Source organism: Monodelphis domestica, chromosome 1 (assembly GCF_027887165.1).
Source record: "Monodelphis domestica isolate mMonDom1 chromosome 1, mMonDom1.pri, whole genome shotgun sequence".
Lineage (NCBI taxonomy): Eukaryota > Metazoa > Chordata > Mammalia > Didelphimorphia > Didelphidae > Monodelphis > Monodelphis domestica.
Window position 1 is genome coordinate 298,132,128 of NC_077227.1, and position 12,953 is coordinate 298,145,080.

Below are 12,953 nucleotides of genomic sequence, written 5' to 3' on the forward strand. Positions count from 1 at the left end.
TCAGCCAAAGAAATCTAAACTCTTAATAAGCACATGAAAAAGTGTTCTACATCTCTTATAGTCAGAGAGATGCAAATCAAAACAACTCTGCGGTATCACCTCACACCTAGCAGATTGCCTAACAGGCCAGCAAAGGAAAGTAATGAATGCTGGGAGGGGATGTGGCAAAGTTGAGACATTCATGCATTGCTGGTGGAGTTCTGACTTGATCCAACGATTCTGGAGGGCAATCTGGATCTATGCCCAAAGGGCGATAAAAGACTGTCTGCATTCGATCCAGCCATAGCACTGCTGGGTTTGTGTCCCAAAGAGAAAATAAAGGAAAAAGACTTGTGCACGAACTTGTACATAGCTGCGCTCTTCGTGGGGGCCAAAAATTGGAAAACGAGGGGAATGCCCTTCAATTGGGGAGCGGCTGAACAAATTGTGGTATACTATTGTGCTAAAAAAGAATAATAAAGTGGAGAAGTTCCATGGACACTGGGACAACCTCCAGGAAGTGATGCAGAGCGAAAGGAGCAGAACCAGGAAAACATTGTCCACAGAGACACTGTGGTGGTACAGTCGAAAGTAATGGGCTTCTCCACTGGTGTCAATGCAGTGTCCCTGAACAAGCTGCAGGGATCTGGGAGAAAAAAAAAATAAACACTATCCACAAGCAGAGGACAAACTGTGGGAGCAAAAACCCCGAGGAAAAGCAACTGCTTGACTACAGGGGTTGAGGGGACATGATTGAGGAGAGACTCTGAATGAACACCCTAATGCAAATACCAAACACATGGAAATGGGTTGGAATCCCAGTGGACTCGTGCATCGGCTGTGGGAGGGGTGGTGGTGGGGGGGCAGGAAAAGATTATGACCTTTGCTTCCAATGAAGGATGTTTGAAAATGACCAAAGAAAATAAGTGTTAAAAAAAAAGAAACAAACTCAAATACAAACATGAAGACTTTTCAATAAAAGGCAGAATTCATCCTTTATACTATTTCCAGCACTACAAGAACCTACAGTACACCTAAGGCTAAGGACATCTCAGTCCCAAAGTCATTCTGATAACTAACTAGCAGCCAGTTCTACAAATCATATTAACAGTCACTTTAACTCTGTTTTAAGCTGATACAATGAAAATAGGACCAAGACCTCCAATTCTGTCCCAACTATAACAATCTCGATGCAACAAACTCAAACAACCAAGAAAGCTAAGGAAATCGCAGGCCAACAGCATTCTGAAACTGAAGTAAGACCCAATTATATATAGTCGATTAATGTGAACCTTAACCATCGGTTTTAAACGAATACAAAGCAATTAGGATCCAAAACTCAATCACTGTCCCAAATGTAACTCTCACGATGAAACTAGTTCAAATAGGAACAATCCTAAAGTTTTCTATAAAAGGCAGAGTTCATACTTTATCCTATTGCAGCACAAACAAGCTAGCATACACCTAAAGCCTGTGAAAGCTCAGTGCCAGGGCCATCCTTACATAACAAAGTAAGACGCAGTGAGACAGAAAGTATATTACTCTGAACCTAAACCAGAGGTTTTAAGCTAATACAAAGCAATTAGGAGTAATAACATCATCTCTGTCCCAAGTGTAACTATCTCGATGAGAAAGGCAGAAGTTATGCTTTATAATATTTCTAGCACTACAAAAACCCACACTAGACCTAAAGCTAAGGAAAGCTAATACAAGGAAAAGAGGACCAAGAACTCCAACTCGGTTCCATATGTAACTATCTCGCTGAAACAGACTCGAATGCGAATACACATGAAGACTCTGCAACTCAAGGTAGAAATCACACTTTATCCTAACCCTACACTTACAAAAAGCTACACTACACCTAAAGCTTGGGAAATCTCAGTCCCACATCATTCTGGAACCAAAAGAAGACCCAATGCAACAAAGCATATTAAAATAAAATCAACCATAGGTTTAAAAATAATAGAAATCAACTAGGAGGAATAAAGCCAGCTCTGTCCCACATGTAACTATCCCGATGAAATAAACTCCAATCCGAGCAAACACGAAGACTCTTCAATAAAAGGGGGAAAAAAATCACACTGTATCCGTTCCCGACCCCTTCAGAAACCTACAATGCACCTAGAGCTTGGGAACTCTCAGTCCCACATCATCAAGGACAGGTTTAAAAATACGAGAAAGCAAATAGTTACATTTGGGACAGAGATGGAGTTATTGCTCCTATCTCGATGAAATAAACTCAAATCCGAAAAATGTGAAGACTCTTCAATTAAAGGGAAAATACACCTGCGGCTTGGGCCATCTCAGTCCCACATCATTCTCAAACCAAAATAAGACCCAAAACGTCAATGTATATTAAGCTTAACCTTAAACATAGGGTTGTTTTTTTTTTTACTACTAGAAAGCAAATAGGAGCTATAACTCAATCTTTGTCCGTAATGTCACTCTCTCGATAAAACAAACTCAAATCCAAACAGTTAGGAATACTCTTCAATGAAAGGCAGAAATCAAACTTTATTCTATCCCTAGTGTTCCAAATAGCTACAATACACATGGTGTTTGGGAAATCTCAGTCCAACAACATTCTAAGAACAAGTCAACAAAGCATAGTTATAGTAACCTCAACCATTGGGTTTACATACTAATAGAAAGCAAATAGGCGCACTAAGACAATCTCTCTCCGAAATGTAACTATCGCGATGAAACAAATTCAAATGCGACAAGCGCGATGACTCCTCATTAAAACACCGAAATCCTACTTCATTATATCCCTAGAACGACAAAAAGCTACAGTGCACGTAAAACTTTTGAAAGCTCAGTCCCACAACATTCTGGACCAAAATAAGACCCAATTCAACAAGGTTGCTCATTTTAACTTGATCCGTAGGTTTTAAACCAGAGAAAGCAAGTAGGAACAAAAACTCAACCTCTGTTCCAAATGTAACTCTCGATGAAACAAACTCAACTACGAAGACACATGAAGAGTCGTCAAAGAAGGAGGAATTCATACTTTATCCTCTCCCTAGCACTACAAAAACCTACAGTACACCTAAAGTTTGGGAAAGCTGAGTCCCACATCATTTTGAAACCGAAATAAGATCCCAAACGACAATGTATATTAACAGTAACCTCAACCATAGGTTTTAATCTAAGAGCTAGCAAATAGGGGCAAGCACTCCATCTCTGTCCGCAATGTAATTGTTTCTCGATGAAACAAAGGCAAATCCGAACAGGAAGACTCTTCACTATAAAGCAGAAATCGCACTTGAGCTTTATCCCCAACCCTACAAAAAGCTACAGTCCACCTAATGCTTGGGAACGCTCAGTCGCACATCATTCTGAAACCAAAATAAGGCCCAATACTTCAATGTATTAACTTTAACCAAAGGTTTTAAACTAAGAGGAAGCAAATATGAGCAACAACTCCATTACTGTCCCAAGTGTCGATGAAATAAAACGCAAATCCGAACTAACCGGAAGACTTCATGAAAAGGGAAAATTCACACTTTAGCAGTTCCCTACCCCTTCAGAAACCTACAGTACACCTAAGGCTTGGGAAATCTCAATCCCACATCATTCTGGATCCAAACTGAGACCCAATACGTCCACGTAAGAACCTCAACCAGAGGTTTACAACTAATAGAAACGAACAGGAGCAAAAACTCCCGCTCTGTCCCAAATAGAACTAACTCGAAGAAACACACTCAAATATGAACAAACATGAAGACTCTTCAACGAAAGTCAGAACTCAAACTTTATCCTCTATCTGGCACTACAAAAAGCTACAATAGACCTAAAGCTTGCGGAAATCTCAGTCCCACATCATTCCGAGACCAAAATAAGACCCAATTCAACAAAGTACGTGAATTTTAACCTCATCAACTCAATCTCCGTTCCAAATGTAACTATCTCGGTGAAACCAACTCAAATCAGAACAAACATGAAGGGTCTTCAATGAAAGGCAGAAATCACTTTATCCTATACCTAGCACTACAAAAAGCTACAGTACTCCTAAAGCTTGGGAAATCTCTGTCCCACAACAAATAAGAAGACCAAATTCAACAAAGAATATTAATATTAACTTCAACCTTAGGTTTTAAACTAATAGGAAACAAGTAGGAGCAATAAACATGAAGACTCTTCAATAAAGGGCAGAAATCATCATATACTTACTTACTATCCCTAGCAGGACAAAAAGCTACACAACACGTAAAGTTTGTAAAATGTCAGTCTAACATCATTCTGAAAGCAAAATAAGACCCCATGCGTCCAAGTATGTCACTATTCACCTCAACCTTAGGTTTAAAACTAAAAAAGCAAATGAGCGCAATGACGCCATCTCTGCCGCAAATACAACTACTCCAAGAAACACACTCAAATCCGAACAAACATTCTCAATGAAAGGCAGAAATCAAACTTTATCCAATTCCCAGCCGAACAAAAAGCTAAAATACACCCAAAGCTTTGGAAATCTCAGTCCCACATCATTCTGAACACAAAATAAGACCCAATACGTCCACGTATGTTACTATTAACCTCAACCGTAGGTTTGAAACAAACACAAAGCAAATAGGAGCAAGAACTCAATTTCCGTTCCAAATGTAACTATCTCCATGAAACAGACGCAAATCCGAACAAGCATGAAGACTCTTCAATACGAGGCAGAAATCACACTTTGGCCTATACCTAGCACGACACCTAAAGATTGGGAAATCTCAGGCCCACATCATTCTGAGACCAAAGTAAGACCCAATTCAACAAAGTATATGAATATTAACCTTAACGACAGGTTTTAAGCTATTACCAAGCAAATAGGAGCAATAAGTCAATCTCTATCCCAACCGTAACTCTCAAGCCGAAACAAGCTCAAAGACCAAAGAACATGAAGCGGACGCTTCAATTAAAGGCATAATTTATACTGACTCCTGTCCCTAGGACTACAAACACCTACAAGACACCTAAAGCTGAGGAAATCTCAGTCCACAGTCCTTCAAAGCAAGACCCAGTTATACAAAGTATTTTAATAGTAACCTTTACAATAGGTTTCACGCGAATACAAAGCAATTAGGAACAAGAACCTCCACTCCGTCTCAATTGTACCTATCTCCATGAAACAAATTCAATATCCTGCGTGCGTATATTAGATCAATGAGGGCAGCGATCAATGAATTGGAAATGCAAATAAAAACACTTGAGCGCGAACCAATTAACCCCTCCCCCCCCAAAAAGAAAACCAAACTAATGAGCTTAAAAATTAAGGGAGAAAGTCATCAAATCGAAAGTGCTAGAACCATTGAACTAATAACGAAGACTAGAATTAGTCTTTGAAAAACAAACAAAATAGACAAAGTACTTGTCAATCAATCTAATTAAGAAAAGGAGAGAAGAAAAGCAAATGAACGTTCTCATAGATGAAAATTGGGACCTCACCGCCAATGAAGAGGAAATTAAGGCAATCATTAAAAACTACTTTGCCCAACTATCTGGCCAGAAATATACCCATCTAGGCGATACGGATGACTATTTACAAAAATATGAATTGCCTAGACTACCAGGAGAAGAAATAGAATCCTTTTTCTTTTTTTTATTTATTTTTTATTTTTATTTTTATTTTTATTTTTTTTATTTTTTTTAAAATATATTTTATTTGATCATTTCCAAGCATTATTCGTTAAAGACATAGATCATTTTCTTTTCCTCCCCCCCCCCACCCCCCATAGCCGACGCGTAAGTCCACTGGGTATTAGATGTTTTCTTGATTTGAACCCATTGCTTTGTTGATAGTATTTGCATTAGAGTGTTCATTTAGAGTCTATCCTCTGTCATGTCCCCTCAACCTCTGTATTCAGGCAGTTGCTTTTTCTCGGTGTTTCCACTCCCATAGTTTATCCTTTGCTTATGAATGGTGTTTTTTTCTCCTGGATCCCTGTAAGTTGTTCAGGGACATTACACCGCCACTAATGGAGAAGTCCATTACGTTCGATTATACCACAGTGTATTAGTCTCTGTGTACAATGTTCTCCTGGTTCTGCTCCTCTCGCTCTGCATCACTTCCTGGAGGTTGTTCCAGTCTCCATGGAACTTCTCCACTTTATTATTCCTTTTAGCACAATAGTACTCCATCACCAACATATACCACAGTTTGTTCAGCCATTCCCCAATTGATGGGCATCCCCTCGTTTTCCAGTTTTGGGCCACCACAAAGAGCGCAGCTATGAATATTTTTGTACAAGTCTTTGTGTCCATTATCTCTTTAGGGTACAGACCCAGCAGTGCTATGGCTGGATCAAAGGGTAGATATTCTTTTAGCACCCTTTGGGCATAGTTCCAAATTGCCCTCCAGAATGGTTGGATCAGTTCACAGCTCCACCAGCAATGAATTAATGTCCCTATTTTCCCACACCCCCTCCAGCATTCATTACTTTCCTTTGCTGTTATGTTAGCCAATCTGCTAGGTGTGAGGTGATACCTCAGAGTTGTTTTGATTTGCATCTCTCTGATTATAAGAGATGTAGAACACTTCTTCATGTGCTTGTTAATAGTTTTGATTTCTTTATCTGAGAACTGCCTATCCATTTCCCTTGCCCATTTATCAATTGGAGAATGGCTTGATTTTTTGTACAATTGATTTAGCTCATTATAAATATGAGTAATTAAACCTTTGTCAGAGGTTTCTATGAAGATTTTTTCCCAATTTGTTGTTTCCCTTCTGATTTTAGTTATATTGGTTTTGTTTGTACAAAAGCTTTTTAGTTTGATGTAGTCAAAATTATTTATTTTACATTTTGTGATTCTTTCTATATCTTGCTTGGTTTTAAAGCCTTTCCCCTCCCAAAGGTCTGACATGTATACTATTCTGTGTTTACCCAATTTACTTATGGTTTCCTTCTTTATGTTTAATTCACTCACCCATTTTGAATTTATCTTGGTGTCGGGTGTGAGGTGTTGATCTATTCCTAGTCTCTCCCACACTGTCTTCCAATTTTCCCGGCAGTTTTTTATCGAATAGTGGATTTTTGTCCCAAAAGCTGGGATCTTTGGGTTTATCGTATACTGTCTTGCTGAGGTCGCTTTCCCCCAGTCTATTCCACTGATCTTCCTTTCTGTTTCTTAGCCAGTACCAAATTGTTTTGGTGACTGCTGCTTTGTAATATAGTTTTAGGTCAGGGACTGCAAGGCCCCCATCGTATGTGTTTTTTTTCATTATTTCCCTGGATATCCTTGATCTTTTGTTCTTCCAAATGAACTTTGTTATGGTTTTTTCTAAATCAGTGAAGAAGTATTTTGGTAGTTCAATGGGTATGGCACTAAATAGATAAATAAGTTTGGGTAGGATGGTCATTTTTATTATATTGGCTCGTCCTATCCATGAGCAGTTAATGTTTTTCCATTTGTTCAGGTCTAGTTTTAGTTGTGTGGCGAGTGTTTTGTAGTGTTCATATAGTTCCTGTGTTTGTCTTGGGAGATAGATTCCTAAGTATTTTATTTTGTCTAAGGTGATTTTGAATGGGATTTCTCTTTCTAGTTCTTGCTGCTGAGCTGTGTTGGAGATATATAGAAAAGCTGATGATTTATGTGGGTTTATTTTGTATCCTGCAACTTTGCTAAAGTTGTTGATTATTTCAATTAGCTTTTTGGTTGAATCTCTAGGATTCTTTAAGTAGACCATCATGTCAATCCGCAAAGAGTGATAACTTGGTCTCCTCCTTGCCTATTTTGATGCCTTCAATTCCTTTATCTTCTCTAATTGCTACTGCTAGTGTTTCTAGTACAATGTCAAATAGTAGAGGTGATAATGGGCATCCTTGTTTCACTCCTGATCTTATTGGGAATGCATCTAGTTTATCCCCATTGCAGATGATATTAGCTGTTGGTTTTAGATATATACTGTTTATTATTTTTAGGAATGACCCTTCTATTCCTATGCTTTCTAGTGTTTTTAATAGGAGTGGGTGTTGTATTTTATCAAAGGCTTTTTCTGCATCTATTGAGATAATCATGTGGTTCTTGCTAGTTTGCTTGTTGGTGTGGTCAATTATGTGGATGGTTTTCCTAATGTTGAACCAGCCCTGCATCCCTGGTATGAATCCTACTTGATCATGGTGAATGATCCTTCTGATCACTTGCTGGAGTCTTTTTGCTAGTATCCTATTTAAGATTTTTGCATCTATATTCATTAGGGAGATTGGCCTATAGTTTTCTTTCTCTGTTTTTGACCTGCCTGGTTTTGGAATCAGTACCATGTTTGTGTCATAAAAGGAGTTTGGTAGAACTCCCTCTTTGCTTATTATGTCAAATAGTTTGTATAGTATTGGGATTAACTCTTCTCTGAATGTTTGATAGAATTCACAGGTGAATCCATCAGGCCCTGGGGATTTTTTTCTTAGGAAGTTCTTTGATGGCTTGATGGATTTCAATTTCTGATATGGGATTATTTAAGAATTCTATTTCCTCTTCTGTTAGTCTAGGCAGTTTGTATTTTTGTACATATTCATCCATTTCTCCTAAATTGGTGTATTTATTGCCATATAATTGGGCAAAGTAATTTCTAATGATTGCCTTAATTTCCTCCTCATTGGAGGTGCTGTCCCCCTTTTCATCTTTAATGCTGTGAATTTGCTTTTCTTCCTTCCTTTTTTTTAATTAGATTGACCAGTACTTTGTCTATTTTGTTTGTTTTTTCAAAGTACCAGCTTCTTGTCTTATTTATTAAATCAATAGTTCTATCACTTTCGATTTTATTAATTTCTCCCTTAATTTTTAGGATTTCTAATTTTGTTTTCTGCTGGGGGGTTTTAATTTGATCGCTTTCGAGTTTTTTCAATTGCATTTCCAATTGATTGATCTCTGCTCTCCCTTGTTTGTTAATATAAGCTTTCAGGGATATGAATTTGCCTCTGATTACCGCTTTGGCTGCATCCCAAAAGGTTTGAAAGGATGTTTCGCCATTGTCATTTTCCTTGATGAAATTATTAATTGTTTCTATGATTTCTTCTTTAACTAAACGGTTTTGGAGTATCATATTGTTTAATTTCCAATTGGTTTTAGATTTGGTTTTCCATGTACCATTACTAATCATTATTTTTATTGCCTTGTGATCTGAGAAGGCTGCATTCATTATTTCTGCTTTTTTGCATTTGTGTGCTATGTTTCTGTGACCTAATGTATGGTCAATTTTTGTGAATGTGCCATGTGGTGCTGAGAAGAAGGTGTATTCCTTTTTAGCCCTATTTATTTTTCTCCATATGTCTATTAATTCTAATTTTTCTAAGATTTCATTCACTTCTTTTACCTCGTTCTTATTTATTTTTTGATTTGATTTATCTAAATTTGATAATGGTTGGTTTAAGTCTCCCACTAGTATGGTTTTATTGTCTATTTCTTCCTTCAATTCGCCTAGTTTCTCCATTAGAAATTTGGGTGCTATATTATTTGGTGCATACATGTTGATTAATGATATTTCCTCGTTGTCTAGAGTCCCTTTTAACAAAATATAATTACCTTCCCTATCCCTTTTGATCAGGTCTATTTTTGCATTGGCTTTATCAGATATCATGATTACCACTCCTGCCTTCTTTCTATCAGTTGAGGCCCAGAAGGTCTTACTCCATCCTTTAATTCTGACCTTGTGGGTGTCAACCCGCCTCATGTGTGTTTCTTGAAGACAGCATATGGTAGGGTTTTGGATTCTAATCCATTCTGCTATTCGTCTACGTTTTATGGGTGAGTTCATCCCATTCACGTTCAAAGTTATGATTGTCATTTGTGGACTCCCTGGCATTTTGATTGCCTTCCCTAATTCTAACCTTTTCTTCTTCGGCTCTACCTTTTAGTCCAGTGATTTACTTTGAATCAGTGCCCCTTGTCCCCTCCCTTGATGTTTCCCTTTTTAGTCCCTCCCTTTTTCTTCCCTCCCCCTCCCCCCTCTCTTTCCCTCCCTTTTTGTTCTCCCTCTCCCCCTCCCCCCCTTGGTTTTCCCTTCTCCTTACCCTTGTTGGGTAAGATAGAATTCAAGATCCCAATGGATCTGGATGTTTTTCCCTCTCAGAGTTGATTTCCCTGAGATTGAGGTTTAAGTAACCCCCCCCTCTTCCTCTCCTTCTTATAGGAGTTTTCTTCCCCTCCCCTTCCCATGTGAATCTTTGTGTGAGAACCATTATTCTATTTGGTCTTTCTTTACCCCCTATTTATACATTACATTTTCCCCACATGTTAGTATACATGGATTGATATAAATGGATTCATATAAATATAAATATCAATTGTACAAAAAATCAAGCCATTCTCCAATTGATAAATGGGCAAGGGAAATGGATAGGCAGTTCTCAGATAAAGAAATCAAAACTATTAACAAGCACATGAAGAAGTGCTCTACATCTCTTATAATCAGAGAGATGCAAATCAAAACGACTCTGAGGTATCACCTCACACCTAGCAGATTGGCTAACATTACAGCAAAGGAAAGTAATGAATGCTGGAGGGGATGTGGCAAAGTAGGGACATTAATTCATTGCTGGTGGAGTTGTGAATTGATCCAACCATTCTGGAGGGCAATTTGGAACTATGCCCAAAGGGCGACAAAAGAATATCTACCCTTTGACCCAGCCATAGCACTGCTGGGTCTGTACCCCAAAGAGATAATGGACACAAAGACTTGTACAAAAATATTCATAGCTGCGCTCTTTGTGGTGGCCCAAAACTGGAAAACGAGGGGATGCCCATCAATTGGGGAATGGCTGAACAAACTGTGGTATATGTTGGTGATGGAGTACTATTGTGCTAAAAGGAATAATAAAGTGGAGAAGTTCCATGGAGACTGGAACAACCTCCAGGAAGTGATGCAGAGCGAGAGGAGCAGAACCAGGAGAACATTGTACACAGAGACTAATACACTGTGGTATAATCGAACGTAATGGACTTCTCCATTAGTGGTGGTGTAATGTCCCTGAACAATCTTCAGGGATCTAGGAGAAAAAACACTATTCATTAGCAGAGGACAAACTGTGGGAGTAGAAACACCGAGGAAAAGCAACTGCCTGACTACAGTGGTTGAGGGGACATGACAGAGGAGAGACTCTAAACGAACACTCTAATGCAAATATTAACAACATGGCAATGGGTTCAAATCAAGAACACATGTGATACCCAGTGGAATCACGCGTTGGCTACGGGGGGTGGGGGGAAGGAAAAGAAAATGATCTATGTCTTTAACGAATAATGCTTGGAAATGATCAAATAAAATATATTAATAAAAAAAAAAAAGAATCCAGCAAGTGATTCCACTATGCTCAAATAGAATTTATACCAGGAAATGCAAGGCTGATTCCATTTTAGGAAAACCACCCACATCGTTGACCACATCAACAAGCAAACCGACAAAAATCACATGATTAGCGCCATAGATGCAGAAAAAGCCTTTGCTAAAATACAACACCCATTCCTATTGAAAACACTAGACAGCATAGGAATAGAAGGGCTTTGCCTAAAAATAATAAACAGTATATATCTACTAAAACCATCAGCAAACGTCATCTGCAATGGGGATAAACTGGAAGCCTTCCCAATAAGATCAGGAGTAAAACAAGGATGCCCATTATCACCTCTATTAGTTAACATTGTACTAGAAACACTAGCAGTAGCAATTAGAGAAGAAAAAGAAATGGAAGGTATTAAAATTGGCACGAGGAGACCAAGCCATCACTCTTTGCAGATGAGATGATGGTTTACTTAAGGAACCCTAGAGAATCAACCGAAATGTTACTCGAAATAATCAGCAACAAAGTTGCAGGATACAAAATAAACCCGCATGAGTCATCACTATTTCTCTCTCTAGATATAAAACCCATTTCAGCAGCAAGAATTAGAACGAGAAATAACATTTAAAATCACCCTAGACAACAGAAAATACCTAGGAATGTATCTGACGAGACACACACGGGAACTATATGAACACAACTACAGAACACTTACCATACAGTTAAAACTAGATCTAAAACAATTGGGAAAACATCGAGTGCTCATGGGTGGGACGAGCTAACATAATAAAAATGACAATCCTAGACAAATTAGTTTACTTATTTGGTGCCAACGGCTATTGAACGACCAAAACACTTCTTTACTGAATTAGAAAAAAACATATCTAAGTTCATTTGGAAGAACAAAAGATCAAAGATATCCTGGGAAATCATGGGGGAAAAAAAGCAAAGGAAGGCGGACTTGCACTCCCAGATCTCAAACTATACCATAAAGCAGTGGTTATCAAAACAGTTTGGTACTGGCTAAGAGACAGAAAGGAGGCGCAGTGGTATAGACTTGGCGTAAATGATCTCAGCAAGACAGTCTATGACAAACCCAAAGACCCCAGCTTTTGGGTCAAAAATCCCTTATTTGAGTAAAACTGCTGGGAAAAATTGGAAGACAGTGTGGGAAAGAGTAGGTTACAACCTACACAAGGATAAATCCAGAATGGGTGAATGACTTGAACAGAAAGAAGGAAACTAAGTAAATTAGGGTGAACACAGACTAGTATACATGTCAGACCTTTGGGAAGGGAAAGACTTTAAAACCAAGCAAAACTTCCCAGAAAGAGTCATAAAATGTAAAATAAATAATTTCGACTACATAAAATTAAAAAGTTTTGATACAAACAAAACCAATGTAACTAAAAGCAGAAGGGAAGCAACAGTTTGGGTTACTCAAATTTACAACGAGCTAAATCAGTTGAACGACAAAAAAAAAAATAGCCATTTTCCAATTGATAAATGGGCAAGGGACATGAACAGGCAGTTCTCAGCCAAAGAAATCTAAACTCTTAATAAGCACATGAAAAAGTGTTCTACATCTCTTATAGTCAGAGAGATGCAAATCAAAACAACTCTGCGGTATCACCTCACACCTAGCAGATTGCCTAACAGGCCAGCAAAGGAAAGTAATGAATGCTGGGAGGGGATGTGGCAAAGTTGAGACATTCATGC